Below are 27,195 nucleotides of genomic sequence, written 5' to 3'. Positions count from 1 at the left end.
TTCAGAGTCAGTGAAGTGATTTCAGCAGGGAAGAAGCATAATCATGATCAGATTCATTGGGATTCATAAAAATCACTGTGGTTGCAGTGTGGGAAATGAACCACGGTGGTGTTGGGGGTGGAGGCTGCCACCCTAGAAGCAAGGAGATCAGTTAGGATACTTTAACTATGGGATTTCGAGATTGTGAATTATTAAGTTGGTGAGAACTGATGGTGGCCTGACCTTTCAAAAGAGGCAGTGGAAATAAAAGGTAGTAGGTGTATTCAAAGTTTCCTTCACTCATTCATTCAATAATTATTTACTGAGCACTGTGCTAGGCGCTGACAGTTTCAGTTCTAAAGTGGTCCCTAACCACATGAAACTTATAGTCTAGCAGGGGTCTCAAACTCGGGCCGGCAGGCCTCATGTGGCCCACCCACCAATTTTGTGCGGCCCACAGACTGGCCCGCAGACTAATCAACGAAGTTTGATTAGTCTGCGGGCCGCACAAAATTGGTGGGCGGGCCGCGAGTTTGAGACCCCTGGTCTAGAGGGTGCAATGGACGCCATCATTGGTTAACTGTGGAGGAAGGGGAAAGCATAGAGTCAAGGGTGACACCGTTTTCTAGCTTTGGTAACAGGGTGAATGGTGATGCCTTCAATAAGATTAGAAACAAAGAGAAGACATGTTCAGGGGAAAGAAAAATGTGTTGAATTCCGTGGAACATTCAAGAGGAGATGTCCAGTGGTTATATGGATATAATGTTCAAAGCTTAGAAGAAAGATATGGCTATTCATGGATTTGAGGAGCATCAGCAGTGCTGATGCATGAAGCCCCTACTATGGATGAGACTGTCCAGGAGAATGTGTAATGAGAGAAGGGAAGAGGGTGTAGGGCATAAGCCTCAGGGACCCTAGTATTGTAAGGGTTTGGAAGAGGAAAACATCTGCCAAAGAGACCATGTGCAGGGCACAGAGAGGTAGGAGGAAACCAGGAGAGTAAAATGATGATGATGATGATGTTGGTGGAGGTAGCGGGGCAACAATGATTACCATGACATGAAGGTTGATGGTGACCAGTGACGATGATGAAGATTCTCGTTGAGAAGGGCCCAAAGTGGTTGAGCATATACCGAGAGCCAAGCACTCGAGGAAGGGCCTTACATGGATCACCTCAGTCTATCCTCAAGTAATTCCTTAAGTGATTTGCTCAAGTTCACACACCCTGGAGAGGACAGATCACGGAACTGAACCCAGGTCTAACCCCAAACTCATTTCCCCCACACAGCAGTGCCTTCCCATCAACTAACAGGCTAAAGCTGTTCCCTGATATATCAAAAAAAGGAAAAAAAAATTAAAAAGCAGCCGGGATGAGGGTAAAAAACAAGATCTTTGGGGTTTTGTTTTTTAAATATGTGTGTCTTTTATATCTCTCATTTCAACAATTTAATCTTTGAGATTTCCTTCTTCCTTTCCCAAGGAGTGGTTAGTTAAGAAGACAGTGGAGAGAAAAATCAATGTGTAAATTATTCAAAGCTGGCACTTCAATTTAGACTTAACCTTTTTTTCTAATTTAAAATTTTGTTGTAAACATATCAAGCCGACAGGATGAAGCAGGCTCGCAGCAGTGCTCAGAGTCTGCTCTGCGTAAACATCTCACGGAGGCTACGGGGCCGGAGTCAGAGAGCTCATACCATGACTCATTGTACAAACTCATAATTCAGCTCGTGGTCTGCAACAGTACTGGAAAATAACAGTGCTGTCCGGAGAGCAACTTCGACCTATCTTGTCAAAATGAGAAATGGAATGGCTCTTTTGAAACAGTTAAACCTTAGCATACATGCCAAGAAGCAGCACTGTAAAAAGCAATGAGCTATATATACAAGCCTTGTGGTTATAAATGAAAAAAATACAATTTTATATGTATAATCTAATGCAAACTAACCATAACTTTCTCTCTTGTAGAACTACTTCTGGTTGATATATTCTCAGGCTTATCAGCACCATGTACATAATCCACGCATTCACACGCTAGTTTTCAGTGTCTTACACTCACAAACCTACCATCTAGTTTGTCATCATAGGCTTCTAGTGGCACAATAAAAAGAAATCTGCACTCATTCCAAGGGCTGACTTGGTCCTCTGCCTAAACAATCTGTTAAAATGGCGCTTTAATCAAGCCTTTATCTGGACTCCTTAATCTTACTTCTTGTCATCTCCCAAATCCCAGAACTGCTTCTCTCAATTGACCAATCATTTACGAAGCTTATACGGCGGGCGCAGCACTGCCTGACCCCATTTCTTCCTCACAACCTCCTCCTACAACCTTACATTTACCAAGGCATTCTTGAGTAAAAAACCAGAAGGTTCGGGATTAAAGCCATTTCCAACCACCACTGACTAGTAGAGTTGGACGCGTGATGCGGCAATCGAGAGAGAGGAGCTAGGATGACAGCAAGCAGGCTTTTGAACTGTCTTATTTGTGAGGCATGAGCTCCTGGGGGGCGGGACTCTATAATTCTGGGGACCTGAGAAAATGACTCTATTTGAGATTGTAACAATTTATAGGACATTTTCTGAATCTGGAGGGTTCAGGATTAGTGGGCTCACACAAGGAACATTTCAAGGTCTTAGATTTAAAAGCAGCAAAGGCAATAATAGAAGGCCAAGTTTAAGGTTTTCTCTACAAATTGAATCTGTGATAACAAAATCAAGGATAAATATAAACTCAGTGGTAATTCAACTGGCTGCTGGGTTAAAAAAAAAAATCAGTAATCTTATCCAAAATTGTGAGGAAACATAAGTATTACACTTGAACTAGAAACCTGACCTTTACAAATAGTATTATAACTAGCTGTTTGAAAATATAGCAAGAAAAAAAATCAGGGATCCTCAGAGACTTAAAGCTGAGCTGAACTAGTTTTTAAATGTGCTATTTAAGAAGGCAGAATGCAAGTATGGCTCAGACTGTAAAAACAGAAACATGTAGCCAGGGGGTCGGTGAAGTAAGCTCTCTCTTGCTGGTTATGGTTAGACTGACTACAAAACTGTTTCCACAAGTTAGGAGGGAGAGGAGGAACCAGAAAACCAACCGGAAAATACCCACAGGGACCATGTAAAGGAGGTGCGCTGTGAAAAGATTTAAAAATGGGCTTATTTATCTTTTAGCAGTGAGGACTAAGAGGACATTTATAAGTCTTAAGTCTGTGAAGGGCTGGAAGCAGGCCAACGCCCCTGAAAAGTTGGCACCTCTGTAAGAAATTCTGTTTCGCATTCCACTTGTCTGTGCTTGAGAATAAAATGTTATTTGGGCAACCTCAAGGCCACTCCTGAGTCCACTGTGCCGAGACCTGGCTCTGGTGCAGTCCTGCAGGAAGTGCTGGGTCTGCAGAAGTTTCAGACCACCCAGCCCGTGTCAGTGTGTTCCGCTCAGAGGACCCCAGGGGCCTGGGATGGAGCTCAGGGGATCCCACAGGACTTTCGGTCTCAGAATTGCTAGTATGTTCCAGCTACACTGAACCTCAGTGGACCCCAGGCCTTTGGGCCTGGCCCAGAATAAACCAGCTTCTCCCTGATGGCACATCAGTCACAGCAGTGTCTGTCCTTGCTCATGATTCTGCTCACATCCCTTCATGGCTATTAGAAAAAGCTGTCTTGCTTGAAATTGTTATTAACAACAATTATCAGAAACTCGGTGGTTTCTAGAAATGCATGAACCTAATCTAATTTCTGCCTCCCCCCCCCCCCCCAATTCCATAGGTAAGGAACCATTAACTTTCTACACTTGTGTAAATCAAGGTCTATGCAAACTCAAAAGGAGATAACACAAATGAAGGAGGGTGCTGCTAGAAGCTAGCGAGATTAAGTTTCCATTGCTTCCTGGGAGCTGATTTTGATTGCTGTGCTTATCTCCTCCCTCCAGTGTGTGTGCAGTTCCTGGTAATTTCCTTGCCAATTAAAAGGCAGAAGAGCCTATAGGATGTGTAAGGAAGGCTAATGAAACCCGCTGTGATGATAAAGCCAAATGCGAGATAGAAAATGCACAGTGTTCAAAACTATCTTGCAAGAGCTTTAAAAACGTTCAGATATGTTGTTGATCCATAAACCTACTTCAGAGACTTTATCCTGAGAAAGTTTTAAGCCCAAAGCCACTTAAGAGTAAAATAGTGTAAACAACCTAACCAGTTGTAGAATCTCTAAGCTATGGTTGCTCCAATAATTGACCATTATTTAAATTAAAATATGTTTACCAAGAGTTCTTAATTTCCATAATATTTTATGGAAAAAAAATCATGTTAAAAAATTGCATAATTTGATATTATATATGTGATAAATACAATATATGTGAGGAGCATGGAAAGAGACACACCAAAGGCTAAAAACAATAACTTTGGTGTGGTTGGCTTTGGGGTCTGATTTCTTGTTTCTACTTTTTTACATATTCTAAACTTTCTACAACAAATATAGATTATTTTAGTAAAGAATAAGATAAATTTCTATTTAAAAGTGAAAGGGTTGAGCCAGATGACTTCCAAGGTCCTTTAAGCTATATTCTACATGGTATTTAACCAAAATTTAATGGGTTGATGTTTCAAGACCATGATTAATATAATTTCTTATTTATTGATTGATTAGAGAGAGAGACAGTAATTTGTTGTTCTATGTATTTATGCATTCATTGGTTGATTCTTGTATGTGCCCTGACCAGGGATCGTCAAACCCACAACCTTGGTGTATCAGGACAATGCTCTAACCCAGTGGTAGTCAACCTGGTCCCTATCACCCACTAGTGGGAGTTCCAGCTTTCATGGTGGGCGGTAGCGAAGCAACCAAAGTATAAATGAAAAGATGTATTTAATTATAGTAAGTTGTTTTATAAAGATTTATTCTGCCAAACTTAGCAAAAATCTGACATAAAGTACTTGGTAAGTAATTATTATTATATGCTTTAACTTGCTGTAACTCTGCTTTATAAATTTTATAAAGTAAAGTTACTTCCCTACTTTATAAATCACCATTGCTGTGGAACCGGTGGGCGGTTAGAAAATTTTACTACTAACAGAGATACAAAAGTGGGTGGTAGGTATAAAAAGGTTGACTACCCCTGCTCTAACCATTTGAACTACCTGGCCAAGGCTAGTACCATATACCTTTATTAAAGCAATGTTACCATTCTGGCCAGTGCTACTGCTGGTTGAGAGTATTTCTTCATGGTCATTAAACTGCGAATTCCTTAGAGGCAGGGACTACCTGTACCATGTAGTATGTGTTCAATAAATGTTTGTTGAATTTAATTTAAATGTGATAATAAGGTGACCACTTTTTTACAATGAAAAGGACAAAAATAAATTGAAGAAAACAATATCATAAATAAAAGAAACATTTTATTCATTGCAACAATAATATACTATAATATAAATGCATAACAAAAACATTTGTAATATTTTATATTGTAATGATACTTATATGACTATTAATTTTTAATAATAATTTTAAGAAAAAGGTACTCATTTAGATACAAATACATCCCATCACACGCAATGGATCGACTCTGCATCGATCTAACATGGACATTTACAGATTAGTCTTCCAATATCAAAAAGGAGGACATGTAGGAGGACACTATTCGAGGGAGGATGAACTTACAAAAGAAGGACTGTCCTCCCTAAAGCAGGACGATTGGTCACCTTACTAATAAGTGAGAGAGCATTAGTGAAATTAATTACAGAATGTTAACACATTTGCTTACCTGCTTTGACAGTGCAGAACTATCAAAAAACATTACTAGTATCTTATATTTTCGATGGATTTTTCCCATTACAACAATCTAACAACACATTTGTTGCTGCATTTTAAAAACCAACCAGCCAGTCAACCAACTAACCAGCAAAACAAATAAACAAACCTGACCTTTCACAGAACATGGTCTTGCAACTGAAAAATGTTCTAGGATAAGTGTCTTTCTAAAGCACATCAGTTTATTGTTATGAGTCATACAACCTCATGAGGGGACCCTCTGTTCCTTGGTCAGAAGGTACTAAAGAAGACAAACAGCAAATTAAACTTTGGTACGATCAATGGACCAATACTACAAAGAAGATGAGATACAAGTAAAAGAATTCCAAACACATTTTCTGGTTGTAAATACCTAAATCAGTCCCAAAAAAGCCAAGCTTGCCTGACCTGTGGTGGCGCAGTGGATTAAGCATCAACCTGGAATGCTGAGGTCGCCAGTTCAAAACCCTGGGCTTGCCTAGTCAAGGCACATATGGGAGTTGATGCTTCCTGCTCCTCCCCCCTTCTCTATCTCTCTCTCTCTTCTTTAAAATGAATAAAAATAATTTTAAAAAGAAAAAAAAAGCCAGGCTTTATGTTTTTGAAGTAACAGAATAGTATGATTCTTTTCATTTTGCCATAGGCATTCCAGATGAGGAAGAGTATTAAGATTAGTTCTCGCTCCCTCCCGTGCGCGGCTTTCCCAGGGCGCTGGGGCTGCCCAGAGATTCTGCTTTCGGCCCACAGAAAGGCCTCTGACCCTGCCTCTCTGTGGGGCAACACGGACATCCACTTCTGGGGCTTAGGAAGAGATCTCTCGCCCACTAACTGCGCACCAACCAGGAGAACGGGTAAAATGGCTGCCCCGCTTGTCTTTCTTTGTTTGGGTTTGGCGCGAGTGTTAGCTTGTATTGCCCGGCTTGCCACAGGAACAGTTTTTCCTCCGCTAGGATCTCCGTGCCACAGCCTGGTTCGGCCTTTTGTGCGCGGCCTGGATGTATTCACCCCCTTTGCCCGCCTCAGTTTCTATATTCACAGTTACCAGAGAAAGCCGCCCTGTTTAGGTTAGTGAGGAAGGCGGAGCATTTCTTACTCCCTATTTCCTTCAGGATTTGGTTATATATTTAGCCAATTTTTCACTCGACCATACCTTCGGGTGTATTGTGAAGCATCTGGAGGCTCCAAGTATAGGTTTTTCTGTTTCTGGTTGAAGATCTTGTTGAGTTTTGGGGGAGATTTATCGGTATCGCTTCCTACTCCGCCATTACTCTGACATCATCTCTAAGAGTATTAAGATTAACCCAGAAGAAATAACCCCCTATCTTTCGGGTTAAGGTACAATGGTTACTGAAAACACAAGGACTGATCAAGGCTAGAGGAAGCCAAAACTGATTACAGGACATTGAATTTGATGTCACTCTATTGTGTGGGTGGTGAGCCAGAAGAGGAAAGGAATGTTTATGTCTTGGAGACAGGATAAAAGAGATAGCTGAAAGGGTCCCCGTGAAAATCTCTGAGGGAACACAAACAGGCTGTAACCGTCAGCAAATTCCAGATACACAGTGTGTGCCATGGTTGCTGATACCAACAAAGTACGCCTTGGGGATCATCAATACATCTACTAGGGATGTGATTATCAGTGCCACAGGTCCTTTTGGATCTGGCAACAACTGTTGCAAGGAAATTTTAGTACAACAACATCAACACACATTGTCTATTTCCTTGATATTCATAGTAAAGGAATTAGCCTTCACCATCCCTATTTACCTCCTGAATTTTGCAGAGCAATTCAAGAGTTAAGTTCGCCCCTCAATACCAGCAGTGAGTTCAACATCTTGGTGTATTCCATCAGTATGTGTGCGTGTTAAGGTGACCATGGGGTGTGTGAGTGAGTGTGTGTGTGTGTGTGTTTGTGTGTGTGTGCGCGCGCGCACGCGCATGTGTGTGTAAAGGGGCAGGGGAGAAGAAGACAAAAGCAAAGGTCAATGCTAAGCATTATCATACATGGGTAATATAAGCTTAGGTTAAAGAGTAAGAGGGGTAAATATCAAGAGGTATATGATATTTATCAATTCCTATTGTTGAGAAAAATGACCCAAAACTTGTAAATATGGCAACAAGAATAATTCTATGTCTTTTAAAAAGCATACTGAGGCATTGTTCTAATAGCTCCACCCAAGAATTATTTAGTATAATGATAATTAAGGACTCAGTCTCTCAATGTACATGTTAACTTGCAGATTTGTTTCCAACAGAGATACACATTCCTTCTGCATGGTACAAGAATGCTATAAGGCCAGAGGATATAGCTTATTGCCCTTTAGGCTGTTAACCAGTTTTGTATCTAAGCTAGCAATCTTATTTGAATATTACTTCATTAAAATGCCTATAAATGCTCTGTTCTTCATATGCTCTTTGAATAAGTTTTAGCACATTATGAATCCCATCCTTACTTACAGCAATCTTTAACACATGTTCCTCCTCTCTTTGTGTGCCAGTCTTGTTTAAAGTTTTTGAAAAGTATATGCTTTCACATCACCCATCAGTTCCAATTAACACAAGCCCTCAAAAGTCTGAATATCCTTTGGAAAAGGCCTATAACAGTCTCTTCCCCTCACTGTTGTTCCACAATTGACTTCTGACTTTTTTTTTTGAGAGGAAGACAGACAGAGAAAGGCAAAAAGGGAGAGAGATGAGAAGCATCAGCTTATAGCTGTGGCACCTTTGTTGTTTATTGACTGCTTTCTCATATGTGCTTTGACCAGGGGAGGGCTCCAGCTGAGCCAGTGACCCCTAGGCTCAAGCCAGTGACATTGGGCTTTAAGACAATGACCTTGGGCTTCAAGCCAGCAACCTTTGGGCTCAAACCAGAGACCATGGGGTCATGTCTATGATCCCACACTCAAGCTGGTAACCTCAGGGTTTCAAATCTGATCCTCAGCATGCCAGGCCAATGCTCTATCCACTGCGTCACCACTTGGTCAGGTCAGAGTTGACTGTCTTTATGGGAACGTTAAGAGAACTTGAGAAGTGCCTTCCTCTCTTTCCAAAGGGACTTGCACAGAGTTTGGGCAAAGAGCTGTGCTTTCCCAAGCTTAGAAAATCAATCCCACTGGATTTCTAGTGAACTCTTCATCCGCTCTGAGACTGAGGAATCATGGGCTCCCCTCCCTTCTTCAAGTGTCTACTTTATGCAGGACTCATGGTAATGGCCAAGAACTTTTCATATGAGCACTTGCTTATTTTTCTCTCCGGAACCAACAGGAGCTGCCAGATACCAACATTACCTCTCTCCTTGCCTCCATTCTCAGAAAGGAGGTTTCTCTGAGTGCTAAGTTCATTCTCACACTGCAGGGGAATCTCAGTGTACCATCTCTTCTTTCTTTCTGGACTCCTTTCCTATTTAGACTCCCTAGCTCAACTGAAGAAAACCTTACCCCAGCCAGACCCTATAGGACTTAAACGTCAGGACACCTACAGCCCAAGAGGAAGACCTCTCTCAACCTCCCTCATCTCACCTTCAAAAATAAATCTCACTGCAGAAGAAAATGAAAAACACAATAAAGCACAGATCATTTATGATCGAAAGCAAGAGCACACTAATTTCATTCAAGCTAAATAAGATAATTCAAAGAATTGTTTCTCTCAAAACTCATAAAATTTCATTTCATTAAGTCATGTTTTCATTAAGATGACTGTTACGCCATAGTGATTTTATTGATACAGAAAACAGGAAAATATTTTTTAGAAATGTTTTCAGGTTTGAAAAAGATAAAACAATTATAAAATAACATGAGGCAACTATGATAGTTCAAAGCCTGTTTTTTAATGTGTGTCAACTTAAAAAATGATTTCTTCTGGCCCTGGCCGGTTGGCTCAGTGGTAGAGCGTTGGCCTGGCGTGCAGAGGTCCCAGGTTCGATTCCCGGCCAGGGCACACAGGAGAGGCGCCCATCTGCCTCTCCACCCCTCCCCCCCTCCTTCCTCTTTGTCTCTCTCTTCCCCTCCCACAGCAAGGCTCCATTGGAGCAAAGATGGCCTGGGCGCTGGGGATGGCTCCTTGGCCTCTGCCCCAGGCGCTGGAGTGGCTCTGGTCGCAACAGAGCGACGCCCCGGAGGGGGCAGAACATCACCTCCTGGTGGGCAGAGCATCGCCCCCTGGTGGGCGTGCCGGGAAGATCCCGGTCGGGCGCTTGCGGGAGTCTGTCTGACTGTCTCTCCCCGTTTCCAGCTTCAGAAAAATACAAAAAAAAAAAAAATGGTTTCTTCTGGTCTTTCCACTGTGGAGCCATGTTAGCCACATTCTACCCTGATCATCACGCCTCTCCCTCATTGAAGGGGCTGCCAGGAGCCAGTTTGCAGGCAGCATTTTGGCAGATCTGGCCCAAAGGGATTCACTTTCTATGAGGTGTTAGGCCAACCCCCTCCCCAGGCAGACCCCGGTTATCTTGTCCTTTTACTGATAGTGAGCAGGGAATATCAACCCCTTCCTTCCAAAGCAGCCAGAACTCTTGGGAAAGGATACTGTCTACAGATCTTAACTCCTGTTTCTTCCAATGTCATCCTCCCATTCCACAGCTTTCCCCTCCACTTCCAAAACAAACAAACAAACAACAAATAAACAAACAAGATCGAGAACAAAAAAAGCTCTTTCCAGCCTCCAGGACACATCTGTAAATAACCTGCAGTCTCATTGGGAAGTACATGCAGCCTGCTTCCTATCACCCACCACAATACCAAACATACGTCTTCACAAGCCCAGTGAGCCCGTGGATAACTCATGAATTTTAACTACTCTGGAAATCGGGTCCTGTGGTAGCACCGTGGACAGAGTGTTGACCTGGAACACTGAGTTTGCCGGTGCAAAACCCTGGGCTTGCCTGGTCAAGGCACATATGACAGCAAATACTACAAGTTGATGCTTCCATTTGCACGTTGTAGTTTTAAAGTCTGGCCCATAATGAATGTTCTCCTTAGGAGGGTGCTTTGCATTCATTCATGATGATCAATTTTAAATTTGTGTCTGAAAAATGACATTGTTCTGATAAATGCCCAACATCCTAAATACAGACTGAGATCTCACCTGGTTCTAAAACATTAAAGTAAGCAATCAATTTGGAAGTAGTTTACACAAATTCCTCGCTATGCCATAAAAAGGAAGTTTTATGCCTAAGCAAAAAAAAAAAAAAAAAATTAAATTAAATTAAATATAGTCTAATTTCCATATAAATTTGCTGAAACAACTTTGAAAAATGTTATCAAGTTCATGCTCAGGGAACCCTGGCCGGTTGGCTCAGTGGTAGAGCGTTGGCCTGGGGTGCGGAAGTCCTGGGTTCAATTCCCGGCCAGGGCACACAGGAGAGGCGCCCATCTGCTTCTCCACCCCTCCCCCTCTCCTTCCTCTCTGTCTCTCTCTTCCCCTCCCGCAGCCGAGGCTCCATTGGAGCAAAGATGGCCGGGCGCTGAGGATGGCTCTGTGACCTCTGCCTCAGGCGCTAGAATGGCTCTGGTTGTGACAGAGCAATGCCCCAGAGGGGCAGAGCATCGCCCCCTGGTGGGCGTGCTGGGTGGATCCTGGTTGGGTGCATGCAGGAGTCTGTCTGCCTCCCCGTTTCCAACTTCAGAAAAATACAAAAAAAAAAAGAAAAAAAAAAAGAAATGTTTACCTGAAACCTATATACTCTTATTGATCAATGTTACCCCTTTAAATGTAATTTTTAAGTAAAATTTTAGGAAGGAAAGGAGGGAGGGAGGGAGGGAGGGAGGGAGGGAGGGAGGGAGGGAGGAAGGAAGATAACATGGACCCTAATTCATAATGGGGACTGCCAGAGATAACCAGCTACCATTCTAGAATGTGTCCTCCTAGACCTAGGTAAATAGCCTATAAACACACATTAATCATGATGTACGTATTATAACTTTTCTTTTTGTGCTTAATATGTAATGAATATTTTTTCATACATTGAATATTCTTTTGCAGTGTCACTTTAATGATTATACAGCATTCCAATAAATCGGTGCAATAATGTCTTAATAATTTAACTTTCTCCACTATTTTCCAACTTTTAGATGATCTCCTTCCAGGTATTAGTATTGCTATTAACAGCTATGAATGTTTGTGAGGCTGAATCTTTATGAATATTCATCACGGCATCCTGATGATAAATTGCAAAAAGTAGAATAGAATATTAAGGCTTTTGATTTATAATGGGCAAAATCTTCTTGGTAATTAAAATGAATTTTGGGGGTAACTTGAGGTATGGTGCCTGAGGATATGCTTTGCTGGGTCCTAGTTCATCATTTCCAACACTATTCAACCCTACCTCTAATTTTACATTTACAAGGCTCATCAAAGCAGTTATTTTCCAAGGAGCTGGTTACTGAACCCTCAAAGGGAGAAGGAAGCTTGTCTCTTCTTCACTAAATATAGATCCATGAGTATTTCCAGCTGTTCTTTCATGCCCAGCTGCAGTGTATGTGCCTTTAAATTCTTTTACTGGTAAGAAGCATATTTTTAAAAAATGAATCATGTACTATTACAACTTTGCAAAGCTTTACTGTGCTCATTCTTAATAAGTAAAGTAAAATATAAACTGACCCATGTTTAAATTAAAGCAAACAAACAAAACCTGGTCCTTTCCACTAGTTTTAATAATAACAAATTTCAACTTGCAAGAAAGAAAGAAATAAAAAGTTAGCTTTTCTTTTTAAAAAAAGTATTCATAGCTATCTACAAATAACTGTCTCTAGAAAACTACTAAGATATTCTTTAAGCATTTATCTCCAGTTGGTAAAGTATATAAATTGCTATTTTAAGGTGTTAACTAAAATGCAATCCTCTATAAATGTGAGTGAACACAAAATAATAAGGAATTTAACAGTCTACTCAGATTTTAAAATTTAGCTTTACCTGTTCTTGGAAAATATACACAGTGGACTCAGAGTGACCACTTGAGTAATTAAATAGTCTGTTTATTTAATAATAACCACTACAGATTAATGAAGAAAGAATGTCTCACTTTATAAGACTAGTGCTACAATGTTTGCAGTAATGAGAGATACTCAGTATGCTTTATAGGAACTCAGCAGAAAAGGATCTTTTCCAAAAGGGCTTCTGAGAGTAGAGTGAGATAGTAAGAGGATAAGAGGTAAGACTTTTTAAATTTTATTTTAGTGAGGAAAGAAAGAGAGAGAGAGAGAGAGAGAGAGAGAGAAGGAGAAGAAGCAGGAAGCATCAACTCCCATATGTGCCTTGACCTAGCAAGCCCAGGGTTTTGAACCAGTGACCTCAGCATTCCAAGTCAACATGAGGTAAGAATTTAAGAGTGACTTTTAAAATAAAAAATATTTCTCTTTTTCAATTACAGTTGACATTCAATAAGTGAGTTTTTTGAATACCTATAACACACGCCCTCTGGAACTAAAAACATCTGATTCTCAGAGAAATAAACAAACCCACACATTCACAATTTCTTTGTTGAAATAGTTTTTGCCAGTCCTATAAGAACTTAACCCTTACTTTTAGCTATTTGAATCTTTTTTTTAGATTTTCTGAAAATTGTGAAATAATCTATTTTCTACATTGTGCTTTTCTAAACAGACCTATTTTCATGTATCTAATCATTAAAGAATTGTCATCTTCTAATAATTTATGTGCAAAATGTTTTTCCATAACCTTTACAAGTTCATGAGACATCACTGTGGAGGGTACCTGGGAATTTCTAAACATGTGCAGGGTAGCAAGAACACTTGTTTTATCCTCCATAACATCCGTACAACCAGACTCTAATATTTATGTTCTATGCTGTTAAGGGAACATTTCATCACTTACTTAACTTTCATATTTTTATGTCAATATGCCTTAAATTTTCCATGCCTTCTATATGTCTTAGGAGAACCACATGCTTCTCTGACTTATCTTAATAGTCTGACCTTAGCAGCGATTTTAAAGAGGATTGCTGTAGTACTTCTTTTTTTTTTTTTTTTTGTATTTTTCTGAAGCTGGAACCAGGGAGGCAGTCAGACAGACTCCCACATGCGCCTGACCGGGATCCACCCAGCATGCCCACCAGGGGGCGATGCTCTGCCCATCTGGGCCATCACTCTGCCGTAATCAGAGCCATTCCAGCGCCTGAGGCAGAGGCCACAGAGCCATCCTCAGCGCCCGGGCAATTGCTGCTCCAATGGAGCCTTGGCTGCAGGAGGGGAAGAGAGAGACAGAGAGGAAGGAGAGGGGAAGGGGTGGAGAAGCAGATGGGTGTTTCTCCTGTGTGCCCTGGCCGGGAATCGAACCCAGGACTTCCGCACGCCAGGCCGATGCTCTACCACTGAGTCAACCGGTCTGGGCCAGTACTTCTATTTGAACACACACTACTCTGCCTTCTAAACTAATCCTGTGGCCTGTCTTGGCCAGGGCACTCCCTGACCCCCAGTACAAAGCAGTTTACTTCTCCCTCATCCCACATGTGCAATATGCTATTTTGCAATTAAAACCTTTCTCTCTAAATAATTATAGTTACTTTGGGCTAATTAAATTGGAGCCTCCTTCTGTTAGCAAGCCATCAGGTTATTTTTTGAAAATTCTTGCCTAATGAAAGTTCTATAAATCAACCGCGGTTATTCCTAGCTGTACACTCTCAGAAGCAGAACTGAACCCCTGGGTTGAATAACTCTATGTGTGATATTACTCATGTCTTACTTTCTTTTTTTTTTTTTTTTTGTATTTTTCTGAAGCTGGAAACAGGGTGAGACAATCAGACAGACTCCCGCATGTGCCCGACCGGGATCCACCCGGCATGCCCACCAGGGGGCGACGCTCTGCCCACCAGGGGGCAATGCTCTGCCCCTCCGGGGCGTCGCTCTGCCGCGACCAGAGCCACTCTAGCACCTGGGGCAGAGGCCAAGGAGCCATCCCAGAGCCCGGGCCATCTTTGCACCAATGGAGCCTTAGCTGCGGGAGGGGAAGAGAGAGACAGAGAGGAAGGGGGGGGTGGAGAAGCAAATGGGCGCTTCTCCTATGTGCCCTGGCCGGTAATCGAACCCGGGTCCCCCGCACACCAGGCCGATGCTCTACCGCTGAGCCAACCGGCCAGGGCCTCATATCTTACTTTCTTACCTTTAAAGTGATAATGACTCACAAACAGCGAGACTCAACCTTTTCAAAACTAGTAGCTTCTGTCAAATCCAGCTTACTAGGAGGTATCAATCTGCTTGCTTAAATTAGTGTATGTGTTCAAGCAAGTGCTCTCTACTTGTGCTGTCTGAATTTCTTTATAGTAACTTTGTGGAAGAGATGAACAAACAGTACTAGCTTGGAACCCCAGTTACATCTCACCAATAAATATATGTTATTACACTGTCACGACTGAGATGTGAATACTATTTGGTAGGTCAGACGTTCTCAACAAGGGTGATTATAACCTCCAGGGGACATATGACAATGTCTGGAGAAATTCTGATTGTCGATATTTGGGGGAGGGGTTGCTGGCCGGGTGGCTTGGTCGATAAAGTGTTGACCCAGCACATACGTTCAATCCCTGGTCAGGGTAGGAGAAGCAATCAATGAGTGCACAACTAAATGCAACAACTAAGTAGAACAATGAGTTGATGCTTCTTGCTCTCTTTCTCACTTCTCCTCTCTGTCCCTCTCCTTTGTCTCTTTATCTCTCTAAAAGGTGGGGAAAAATTAAAGAAATAAATTAAGAAACCCGTGGAGGGGGATTGGTTGCTATGGGTGCCTGGTGGCTATAGAGATCAGCCATGCTGCCTAGCATCGCACAATGCACCAGACGGTCCCCCACAACAAAGAATCATCTTCTTTAAATGTCAATAGTGTCAAGGTTTAAAAATCCTGCTTTAAGGAAATAAAACAAAAGCAGATAATTAAAAAAAAAAAAAGTATTGCCTTTGAACCTTTGGAAAGAGTTATCACCCAGGGAGCACAAAGCTCTGACTTTGACTTTCACAATAGTCAGACGTACGAAGATGAAGCCCTATGACAGAAATGTCCCAATATATTCTTATAAAGGAGTTTAGTAAACACGATTCCATCAATATAAAGACCAAATTTCAGAGAAAAGTGTAATCACCAACTTGATAGTATTCACAGCTGGTGAGAAACCCATCTTTCACATTTAATTTGATGACATAGAAAATTTGTGAGTTGAACAAAGAATACAGTAGAAAACAGATGTTAACCAAACCATCTAAGTGACTGTAGGTATAGACATTTTTGATCCATTTTAAATCTTTTCTTGTTTGGGGAAGTGCTGGGCTTGGGGGGTAGAATATATACACATCTCCTCAGTGCTGTGACACATGAGAAAACCTCCAGCCGTTTTAGATCTGAATCATCTTACCGCATTAGAGACGTAGGCTGTTTGGCAGATACTCAGACGAAGGAGCCTTATCGGTCTTCAGCACCCAATTACTTATCATAGAGAAAATTAGGCAAGATTCCAAACCTACAGAAGACTCATGTTCTGTCAGGAGTAATTATAAGCTGACTTAAGAAGCATTAATTTTTTTTAGCAATCATGCCAGGGTATGCTTAGCCCTGCCAAACAGCATGGGAAGTGAGTACTGCAGAAAAGGTGAGGTGTTTGGCTCAACTGGGAAAGGGGGGTTAACACCAGATGACCCCAATTTGTCTCTTTAGCCACATTCTAAATAAAATAGTCTCTGTGATGAAGTTTAAGTTAAACTGATTCTTCACTGCACCACTCCTAAGACTCTATATTCATTCCTTTTTTAAAAACGATGTCCTGCTTTGTTATTGTTTTTGAAGACCTTGAGATAGTAAAAAACTTATTTTGACATACAAACACACACCCATGCATGCATCTGCATACACATGGGGAAAAAAAAGACTAAAAGGAAATAGATCAAAATGCGAACAGGAGCCATCTGCGAATGGTGACATTATAGGGGATTTCAATTATCTTTGTATATTTCTATGATGTTTCCAAAATTTCTACAATTCAGCACACTTTTACTATCAGAAAAAGCCTGATATGGTAGTTAGTTATAACCCATCTAGAATGCTTTCTATTTTATTCTCTAATTATAATTCAGTTCTCACTTTACTGTTATCCCTTAAATGCTGACATCGAGTACTTAGTGTGGACAAGTATAAATAACCGATGACAGATACTAATCGGATCAAAATCTTACCCCGTATTCCCTACATATAGAGCTGGCTGTATGGCATATTGCTAATGGGTAACCTGTTAACACGCTATTCAAGGACTAGTTTATCAAAAGATGTTTCAAATTCTATTTTGTATAGTATATATATCTTTACATTCTGGCACTGTAAAGTTAGAAGGAAAGGTCATGGTGGAGAACAGATATCAGGTCACAACAGGCCAGTTATAGGAAATATTAAGATATATGGCTCACCCCTTGAAAAGAATCTGAAATATAATATGTTTAAGGTCAACATCGAAAGTTATATGCAATGTATACATTCAATAAAATTCTCTGACAGGTCAATAACCAAAGGTACCTGCCATTGGCCTAAGTGAAGCACAACTTTCCTACAACATAAGAGGTGAGATACATATATTTACCTAAATTTTATGGTGAACAAAGAATTGAGAGAATGTTTAGTTTTGCTATGATCCCAAGAAAACGCAAATGACTGGACTTACACATATCAAAGCAAGAATTGACAACTCCACCTCAAAAAAAGTCAGCAAATATTTCAGGTTCAAAGGCAAAGCCACATAAAACATTAATCAGTATTACCATCAAAAAGAACACATCCTCTTAAAGTCTACATAGTTAAGCAAAAGATAATGAAATTTCTGTGTGAGGGCAAAATGAAGAAAATCCCTGCTTCTACCAGTCAGTCATAATGAGGCTGTCTTGATTTAAGTCAACAGTAAGAAATAAATTATGTGGGCAGTGATTCTGGCAGCAGGTAACTGATCTTGTCCACTAGCTACTTCCAGTCCCACATTGTTAACACTGGGAAATTCCTGTTCGATTTATGAGTTTGCTGATGAGTACAGAGTTCTTTAAAAACAATAGTCCCAATAACTCTTTGTTTAAAGCACCTCTTACAGAATACATTCTTGATGGATACTATAGTGATAGGATGTTTTGAGACCACAGAATATGAAAAAGACATGGTCCCAGTAGCATCACCTGAGGCAGACAGACCTGGAAAATGGTAGTTCTTAGGATCGGTAGTTTCTCATGTATTTAGTGCTCTAACGATGGCCTTTGGCTGTTCAAGTCTCCGTCATAGAACAAAATGTACCTGTCTTATTTCTCATTCTCTCTCTGAGCTAAGATACCAGTGGGTAGTCATGTTTGTTCCCTTCTAAGAAATGTTTCAGCTTACCTGAAACACAGGACCTTGATCCAGAGGAATCACTCCAGTAGCAAGAATTCTATGTAAACAGCACACAGACCAAGAAACATATTACCAGTAATTGAGAATGTTGCTCAGACCCCACAGTAAGCACAGCATCAAGAAACAAGCAACAACAATGAACTGCTGAGAAGGAAGCAAGAGCATGGAAAGAACCATTTCTGTGGAACAGCCTTGCAGGGACTGCCTCACCCTCTGGAAGCTGAGAGTGAGGCAGGAAGACTGAGCAATCATTTTGGCACCTGAGCTTCAACTTTAAGCTGAAGGTACCAGCAGTCCATTCTAGAGGAGTTTGAAGCCTCTGGTGTACTGAATGAAGACAGCTATGGCAACAACAAAACTCACACAGGCTCAGCTCCTCAATACACTGATACATGCCCACCCTGAGAACGATATTATAAATTTACCTCAGTCTCTACTATTCTTCCACACTCAACACCAATCATTAATTCAAAAATTATGAAAGACACAAAAAAATAAAAAACCCAATGTATGTTCAAGAGATTAAAACAATACAAAGAAGGATGATCCATATGGTGGAAGTATCAGGCACGGCCTTCAAAATATCTAAGATTGACATGTTAAAGAATTCAGTGGAAAAGGTGTAAAAGATGTACAAACAAGTGGGGGATTTCAGCAGAGAGAACTATAAAGAGTTAAATAGAAATACTAGGGGAAAAATCATGATATCAAAGATAAAGAATTCCTTCAAAAGATCCATCTGCAGACTGAATATTATGGAAAAAAGAATTGGTGAATTTAAAGATAGGTCAATAGAAAAGATCCAAGTGGAAACACAGAAAAAAGGAGTTAAAGAAAAACATAACAAAAAATCAAGAGCTATGGGGCTACATCAAACAGTATTGCATATGTATAACTGGAGTCCTAAAAGATGAAGAGAGAATGAGCCAGCGAAATATTTGAATAATTTTCCAAAATTAAAAAAAAAAAAAAGATTCAGAAACTTCAAGGGAGCATCAAGCAGAATAAACACCAAAATGAGGCAGGAGAAGTCAACACACCTACATACATGCTAGCTGAACTACTGTTATCCAATAGATAAAGAGAAAATTTTGAAGACAACCAGAGAAAAAAAAAGAAACACTACATTCAGAGGAACAAAGAATTTACAGCAGATTTCTTATCAGAAATTACGTAAACCAGAAGACCATTGAGTGACATTATTAAAGTACTGAAATCAAAAGGTTGTCAACACAGCATTCTATAAGCATTGAAAATCTCTTTCAAAATGAAGCCCCCTACACACAGAATAAAAAAGGGTTTTTTTAAAAGCAAAATGTTATTACTCTCAAGCAGCCATGTATGAGCATTATAGTTATTCCACATCCTTACCAACACTTATTTTCTTTTCTATTGGCGATTTTGGTGGGTGTGAAGTTGTAGCATGTTGTGGTAGACACAATAATGGTCCCCCACAGATGTCCATATTATAATTTCCAGAACCTTTGAATAGATGATCTTACATGGCAAAAGGGAATTTACAGATGCATTAAAGTTATGGACCTTAAGAATGGGAAATTATCCTGGATTATCTGGATAAATCTAATCTAATGTGTATACTTAAAAGCAGAGAACTTTCCCATTGGCGGTCACAGACAGATGGAAAAAGGGTTAGAGGGATACAACATTGCTGGCTTTGAAAATGCAGGGCAGGGGGCAAAACCAAGAAATGAGGGCAGCCCCTAGTCACTGAAAAGGGAGGAAAATGTCTTCTTTCCTGGAGCCTTCACGAAAAGAATCCAGTGTTATTCAGCCTTGATTTTAGGGCAATGAGACCTATATTGAACTTCTAACCTACAGAACTGTAAGATAATACATTTGTGTTGTTTTAAACCACTAAATTTGTGGCCATCGGTTATTACAGCAATAGAGGGCTAACAATACATTGTAGTTCTAATTTGCATTTTTCTGATGACTAATGAAGTTGTGCAACTTTTCCTATTTTTTGGATATTCTTTCTGGTGAAGTGCAGGTTCAAATTCTTTTCCCATTTTTATGTTGGGTTGCCTTTTTCTTATTGGTTTTTAAGATTTATTTTATATTCTGTAGGAATTCTTCATAAATTCTGAATACAAAACCCCTTACTTATTGATGTATTGCAATCTTCAAATTGCCTTTGTACTCTCTTTTAAATTTCTTTTATGTACTGAATTGAGAGGGAGAGAGAGATCAATTTGTTGTCCTGCTTATTTATGCATTCACTGGTTGATTCTTGTATGTGCCTTGACCAGGGATCAAACCCACAACCTCGGCGTATCTGGACTCCTCTCTAACCAACTGAGCTTCCCAGCCAGGGCTGCCTTTGCACTCTTAATGAACAAAATTTTTTAATGTTAATATATTCCAATATATCAAATTTTTATTTTTGGTTTATTATTTGTTTACATCTTAATTAAGAAATCTTTTCTTCTGAGTCATGATGATGTTCCTCTATGCTTTCTTTTAAAAGCTTTATTGTTTTAACTTTCACATGTAGATCTGCAATCTATCCTGAATTAAGCTTTGTATGTGGCAAAAGAAAAGATTCATTATTCTCATATGGATATTCAATTAACCTAAGACCATTTAGTGAAAAGATCCTCTTCCCCCCACTGAACTACTCTGCCAACTTAATTATTAATCAGGAAACCATATATCTGTGGATCTATTTTTCAACTATAAATTCTGTCCCATTGGTTAGTTTATCAACGTTTGCTCTAATACCATACTATTTTCATTACTATAGCTTTATAATAGATTTTGATACCTGAAAGTATAAGATCCCAAATGTTTCTTTTTAAAGATTGGCTTGTATAATCTTTGCTTTATGCATTTCCATATAAAATTTAAAATCAGCCTTTTTTTTTTTTTTTTTTTTTTTTTTAGCAAGAGAGACATACAGGAAGGGAGAGAGATGAGAAGCATCAATTCTTTGTTGTGGCACCTTAGTTGTTCATTGATTGCTTTCTCATATGTGCCTTGACCTGGGAGCTCCAGCCAAGCCAGTGACCCCTTGCTCAAGCCAGCGACCTCTGAGCTCAAGCCAGCAACCCATGGGGTCATGTCTATGATCCCACACTCAAGCCAGTGACCCCGCACTCAGATTGGTGAGCCCGTACAAAAGCTGGTGATGTCAGGGTTTTTGAATCTGGGTCTTCAGCATCCCGGGTAGCTGTCCAATTTTCCCAACACCATTTGTTGAAGAGGCTATCTTTACTCCATTGTATGCTCTTACCTCCTTTGTCAAATATCAGTTATCCGTAAAGGTGTGGGTTTATTTCTGGGTTCTCTGTTCTGTTCCATTGATCTATATGCCTGTTCTTATACCAGTACCAAGCTGTTTTGAGTACAATGGCCTTGTAGTATAACTTGATATCAGGAGGTGTGATACCTCCTACTTTATACTTCCTTTTCAAGATGGCTGAGGCTATTTGTGTGATTTCTTAGTTCCATATAAAATTTTGGAAAATGTGTTCTATATCTTTGAAGTATGTCATTGGCATTTTAATTGGTATTGCCTTGAATTTATACATTGCTTTGGGTAATATCGGTTTTTAATAATGTTTATTCTTCCTAACCATGAGCACGGTATATGCTTCCACTTGTTTGTATTTTCCTTGATTTCTTTTGTCAATGTTTTATAATTTTCCGAGTAAAAGTCTTTAATCTCCTTGGTTAAATTTACTCCTAGGTACTTTATTTTTTTGGATACAACAGTGAAGGGAATTGTTTCCTTATTTTCTCGTTCTGACAGTTCATTGTTGGTATATAAAAATTCCTCTGATTTCTGAGTATTAATTTTATATCCTGCCACCTTGCTGAATTCATTTATCAGGTCCAGTAGTTTTTTGACTGAGACTTTAGGGTTTTCTATGTACAATATCATATCATCAGCAAATAATGATAGTTTTATTTCTTCTTTTTCAATTTGGATGCCTTTTATTTCTTCTTGTTTGATTGCTGTGGCTAGGACTTCCAGAATTATGTTGAATAAGAGTGGTGAAAGGGGGGCACCCCTGCCTTGTTCCTGATCTTAGGGGGATTGCTTTTAATTTTGGCCCATTGAGTATGATGTTGGCTGTAGGTTTGTCATAGATGGCCTTCACCATTTGAGGTATGTTTCCTGTATTCCAACTTTGCTGAAAGTTTTGATCATGAATGGGTGCTGGATTTTATCAAATGCTTTTTCTGCATCTATTAAAATTATCATGTGGTTCTTCTCCTTCCTTTTGTTTATCTGATGAATCACATTGATTGATTTGTGAATATTGTACCAGCCTTGCCTTCCCAGAATAAATCCTACTTGATCATGATGTATGATTTTTTTCATATATTGCTGGATCTGGTTGGCTAATATTTTGGTGAGGATTTTAGCATCTAGATTCATCAGGAATATCGGCCTATCATTTTCTTTTTTTGTGTTATCTTTGCCTGGTTTTGGGATCAGAATTATGCTCGCTTCATAAAAGGAGCTTGGAAGTCTTCCTTCCTCTTGAATTTTTTGAAATAGCTTGAGGACAGGAGTTAGTTCTTCTTTGAATATTTGGTAGAATTCACTTGTGAAGACATCAGGCCCTGCGCTTTTGTTTGTTCGGAGTTTTTTGATAACTGTTTCCATCTCATTTGTTGTGATTGGTCTGTTTAGGTTTTCTGATTCTTCCCAATTGATTTTTAAAATATTATATGTTTCAAAGAATTTGTCCATTTCATCTAGGTTGTCTAATTTTTTGACATACTTCATAGTATTTTCTTACACTATTTTGTATTTCTGTTGTGTCAGTTGTTATTTCTCCACTCTCATTTCTAATTTTATTTATTTGAGTCCTCTCTCTTTTTTTCTGGGTGAGTCTGGTTAAAGGTTCATCAATCTTGTTTACTTTTTTAAAGAACCAGCTCCTTGTTTCATTGATCCTCTGTATTGTTTCTTTAACCCCTATGTCATTTATTTCTGCTCTGATCTTTATTATTTCCTTCCTTCTACTACCTCTGGGCTTTACTTGCTGTTCTTTTTCTAGTTCTTTTAGATGCAGGGTTGTTTATTTGAGCTTTTTCTAGCTTCTCAAGGTATGTCTGTACTGCTATGAACTTTCCTCTCAGTACTGCTTTTGCTGTGTCCCATAAATTTTGAGTTGTGTATGCTCATTATCATTCGTTTCTAGAAATTTTTTTATTTCTTCTTTGATCTCATTGTTAACCCATTCATTATTTAATAACATGCTATTTAGTTTCCAAGTGTTTGAGTATTTTTCAGTTTTCCTGTTGTGGTTGATTTCTAGTTTCATGCCATTGTGGTCAGAGAAGATGCCTGATGATTTCAATCTTCTTAAATCTGTTGAGACTGCTTTTGTGCTCTACCATGTGGTCTATCCTAGAGAATGTACCATGAGCATTTGAAAAGAATGTATATTCTGCTGCTTTAGGGTGAAAGGTTCTGAAGATATCTATTAAATCCAGTTGATCTAGTGCGTCCTTTAAGTCTGCTGTTTCTTTGTTAATTTTCTTTCTGGAGGATCTATCTAGTGATGATAGTGGGATATTGAAATCCCCTACTATTATAGTATTGCTGTTGATCTCACCCTTTATATCCATCAAAGTCTGCTTTATATATTTAGGTGCTCCTATATTAGGTGCATAGGTATTTATAATGGTTATATATTCCTGTTGGATTCCTCCCTTTATCATTATGTAGTGACCTTCTTTATCTCTTACTATAGTCTTTGTTTTAAAGTCTATTTTTTCTGACATAAGTATTGCTACTCCAGCTTTTTTTTCATTTCCATTTGCATGAAATATTTTTTCCATCCTTTTACCTTCAGTCTATGTGCATCTTTTGCTTTAAGGTGTGTGTCTTGTAGGCAGCATATGTATGGGTCCTGTTTTCTTATCCACACAGCTACCCTATGTTTTTTTTGTTGTTGTTTTGTTTTTGTATTTTTCTGAAGCTGGAAACAGGGAGAGACAGTCAGACAGACTCCCGCATGCGCCCGACCGGGATCCACCTGGCACGCCCACCAGGGGCGATGCTCTGCCCACCAGGGGGCGATGCTCTGCCCCTCCGGGGCATCACTCTGCCACGACCAGAGCCACTCTAGCACCTGGAGCAGAGGCCAAGGAGCCATCCCCAGCGCCCGGGCCATCTTTGCTCCAATGGAGCCTTGGCTGCGGGAGGGGAAGAGACAGAGAGGAAGGAGGGGGGGGTAGAGAAGCAAATGGGCGCTTCTCCTATGTGCCCTGGCCGGGAATCGAACCCAGGTCCCCCGCATGCCAGGCCGACGCTCTACCGCTGAGCCAACCGGCCAGGGCCTACCCTATGTTTTTTGATTGGATCATTTAATCCATTTACCTTTAAGGTTATTATTGATATGTAATTGTTTATTGCCATTTTATTCTTTAAAGCTGTATTCCTCTTTTGCTATATTCTTTTCCCCCTTTGATTTGTTTACAACAGGCCCCTTAACATTTCTTGTAGCATTGGTTTGGTTGTATTACTTCAGTCTTTGAATTAATTAATTGTTTGAATTACTTCAGTCTTTTTTTTTTGTCTGGGAAGCTTTTTATTTCTCTTTCAATTTTAAACGATAGCCTTGCTAGATAAAGTAGTCTTGGTTGTAGGCTCTTGTTCTGCATTACTTTGAATATTTCTTGCCATTCCCTCTGGCCTCAAGTGTTTCTGTTGAGGAGTTAGATGTCATCCTTATGGGGGCTCCTTTGTAGGTGATAGCCTTTTTTTCTCTAGCAGCTTTTAATATTTTCTCTTTATCACTTAGCTTTGGTATTTTAATTATGATGTGTCTTGGTATAGATTTCTTTGGGTTTCTCTTTAATGAAATTTTCTGTGCTTCTTGAACTTGTGTGACTTTTTCTTGCATCAATTTAGGGAAGTTTTCAGCTATATAATTGAACAAAGTCTCTATGCCTTGTTCTTTCTCTTCTTTTTCAGGAACCCCTATGATGCAGATGTTATTTCTCTTTATGTTGCCACAGAGCTCTCTAAGAGTTTCCTCAGACTTTTTGAGTCTCTTTTCTTTTTTCTGCTCTGCTTCCGTGCCCTCATTCAACTTGTCCTCCAATTCGCTGATTCGATCCTCAGCTTCATCCATTCTGTTTTTAATTCCTTCCATTGTGGTCTTTATTTCTGATATTGTATTTGTCATATCCGACTGATTCTTTTTTAATATTTCAATGTCCTTTTTTATACTTGCTATCTCTTTATTTAGTTGTTCATTATGACTATCTATTGTTGTTCTAAGATCTTTGAGCATCCTAACAATCATTAAACTCTGAATCTGGTAATTTGGTTATATCTGACTCATTCTAGTCCTTTTCTGGGGATTTCTCTTGATTCAATTGGGTTGCATTTCTCTGCCTTCCCATTTTGTCTCTGTATAAGAAGGTTGTAGCCATTGTAGTCCAATGGGTGTGGCCTCTGTGTTCCCTAGATGTGGTCTGTCTGCAGGCCCACCACCCCCTCTGCTACTGCCTTGGGTGTTTGGGCGTTTGGGTATGGGCGTTGCCCGCGCCGGGCAGCTGCGGCTGTCACTGCAGTTTCCACCTCTCCTCCATGGGAGGGGCTGTGTTCATGTGCCTTGGTCTACAAGCCTTGGTCTTTGCCCTGCTGCTGTGGGTGAGGCTGCACCCTGAGCCTGGGGCCACAAGCCTTGGCACCAAGGGCAGGGGTGAGCACCTTTGCTCAGCCACGGTTCTCAGCCCATTCCTGGGCTTTTGCCCTGCCCCATGGGCAGAGCTGCACTTGCAAGTTGGGCTGCAAGCCCCAGGCTCTGCGGGCCAGGTGGGGCCATTATATGTTCTTAATAAATAAAAATCAAACCACCAGGTGGGGCCAGTATAGGTAATAGTCTAGTGTGTGTGTGTGTGTGTGTGTGTGTATTTTTGTGTGTGTGTGTGTGTGTGTGTGTGGCAGAGACAGAGAGAGTCAGAGACAGGGACAGACAGGAAGGGAGAGAGATGAGAAACATCAATCTTCGTTGTGGCTCCTTTGTTGTTCATTGATTGATTTTTTCATATGTGCCTTGACTGGGGGCTACAGCAGACTGAGTGACCCCTTGCTTGAGCCAGCGACCTTGGGCTCAAGCTGGTGAGCTTTGCTCAAACCAGATGAGCCTGTGCTCAAGCTGGCGACCTCGGGGTCTCGAACCTGAGTCCTCCACATCTCAGTCCAATGCTCTATCCACTGCTCCACCACCTGGTCAGGCTAGCTTTATATTCTAACAATAAAAAATGTTTTCTTTTTAAGTACTATCTGAAAAATAATATGTTGGGATTTCAGTTACTGCACATACTGATAATTATCTACTCCTTTATCCCACCAGTGACACTGCAGGCCCCAAAGTCACCAAATATTTAAGTGAATACATCTTAAAGTTATCAGAGAAAAGCAGTTGAGTGAAACTGGGAGATTCAGAAGGGTGTTCTTTCCACATTTAGAATGAGAATCTTTTCAATATTTTTTCCTAGCACTGAATTATTATTGCACTGTGTTATGCAAACTAAGTTCTTTTTAAACAGAAAAGGGATTCCATACAAGATGAGACAAAATAATAAATAATTTTAACGAAAAGTTTAACAGTCTAGATTTTAAGTTAGCTGGCTTAATTTTTCACTTCCAAGGGATTTATTAGTTTATTTATAATATCTATAAAAGCTTTGATTATTAAAGAGTCTTTATATAGCCGTGGGGCCTAATCACTATAAATTGGCATCTACGACAAAAAAGCAGCAGGTCTCCTAGTCTCCTACATTTTACACTACTTAAAATGTATTCAGTCCCCTATCCCTTATCCACATATCTATCAACAGAAGTACTCATCTGAAAGCTAATTCAGTTGAAGTTCTGCACTGCAAAACACTTGATTGTATTAAATGACAGGCATATTGATATGGTGACAGGTAGTCAACCCTGTAAAATATTCAGGGTCATAGGTGTTATGTTTCATCAATCCCCCTTGCTCAGCATATAAAGTTCTTTGTGTATAGTATGATGGGAAACAATAATACTGGCCTCATGTTTCCATGGTAACTTCTGAGAGCAATTATTAAGTTTAA

At 40.0% G+C, this 27,195-nt stretch overlaps 1 protein-coding gene and 1 non-coding gene across 14 annotated transcripts in view; one reads left to right on the top strand and one right to left on the bottom strand.

Moving 5' to 3' along the window:
• The window catches only part of ANKRD44 (ankyrin repeat domain 44), a 354,643-nt gene that overhangs the window by 53,634 nt on the left and 273,814 nt on the right, over nt 1–27,195 (bottom strand). The gene's annotated exons all lie outside the window — the stretch shown is intronic.
• On the top strand, nt 11,031–11,106 carry TRNAP-GGG (transfer RNA proline (anticodon GGG)). Its single transcript has one exon. It is a non-coding gene; the product is annotated as a tRNA-Pro (tRNA).

This window comes from Saccopteryx bilineata, chromosome 5, assembly GCF_036850765.1.
Source record: "Saccopteryx bilineata isolate mSacBil1 chromosome 5, mSacBil1_pri_phased_curated, whole genome shotgun sequence".
Lineage (NCBI taxonomy): Eukaryota > Metazoa > Chordata > Mammalia > Chiroptera > Emballonuridae > Saccopteryx > Saccopteryx bilineata.
The sequence above is the reverse complement of the archived record's forward strand: the minus strand, read 5'-3'. Positions and strand labels throughout refer to the sequence as shown.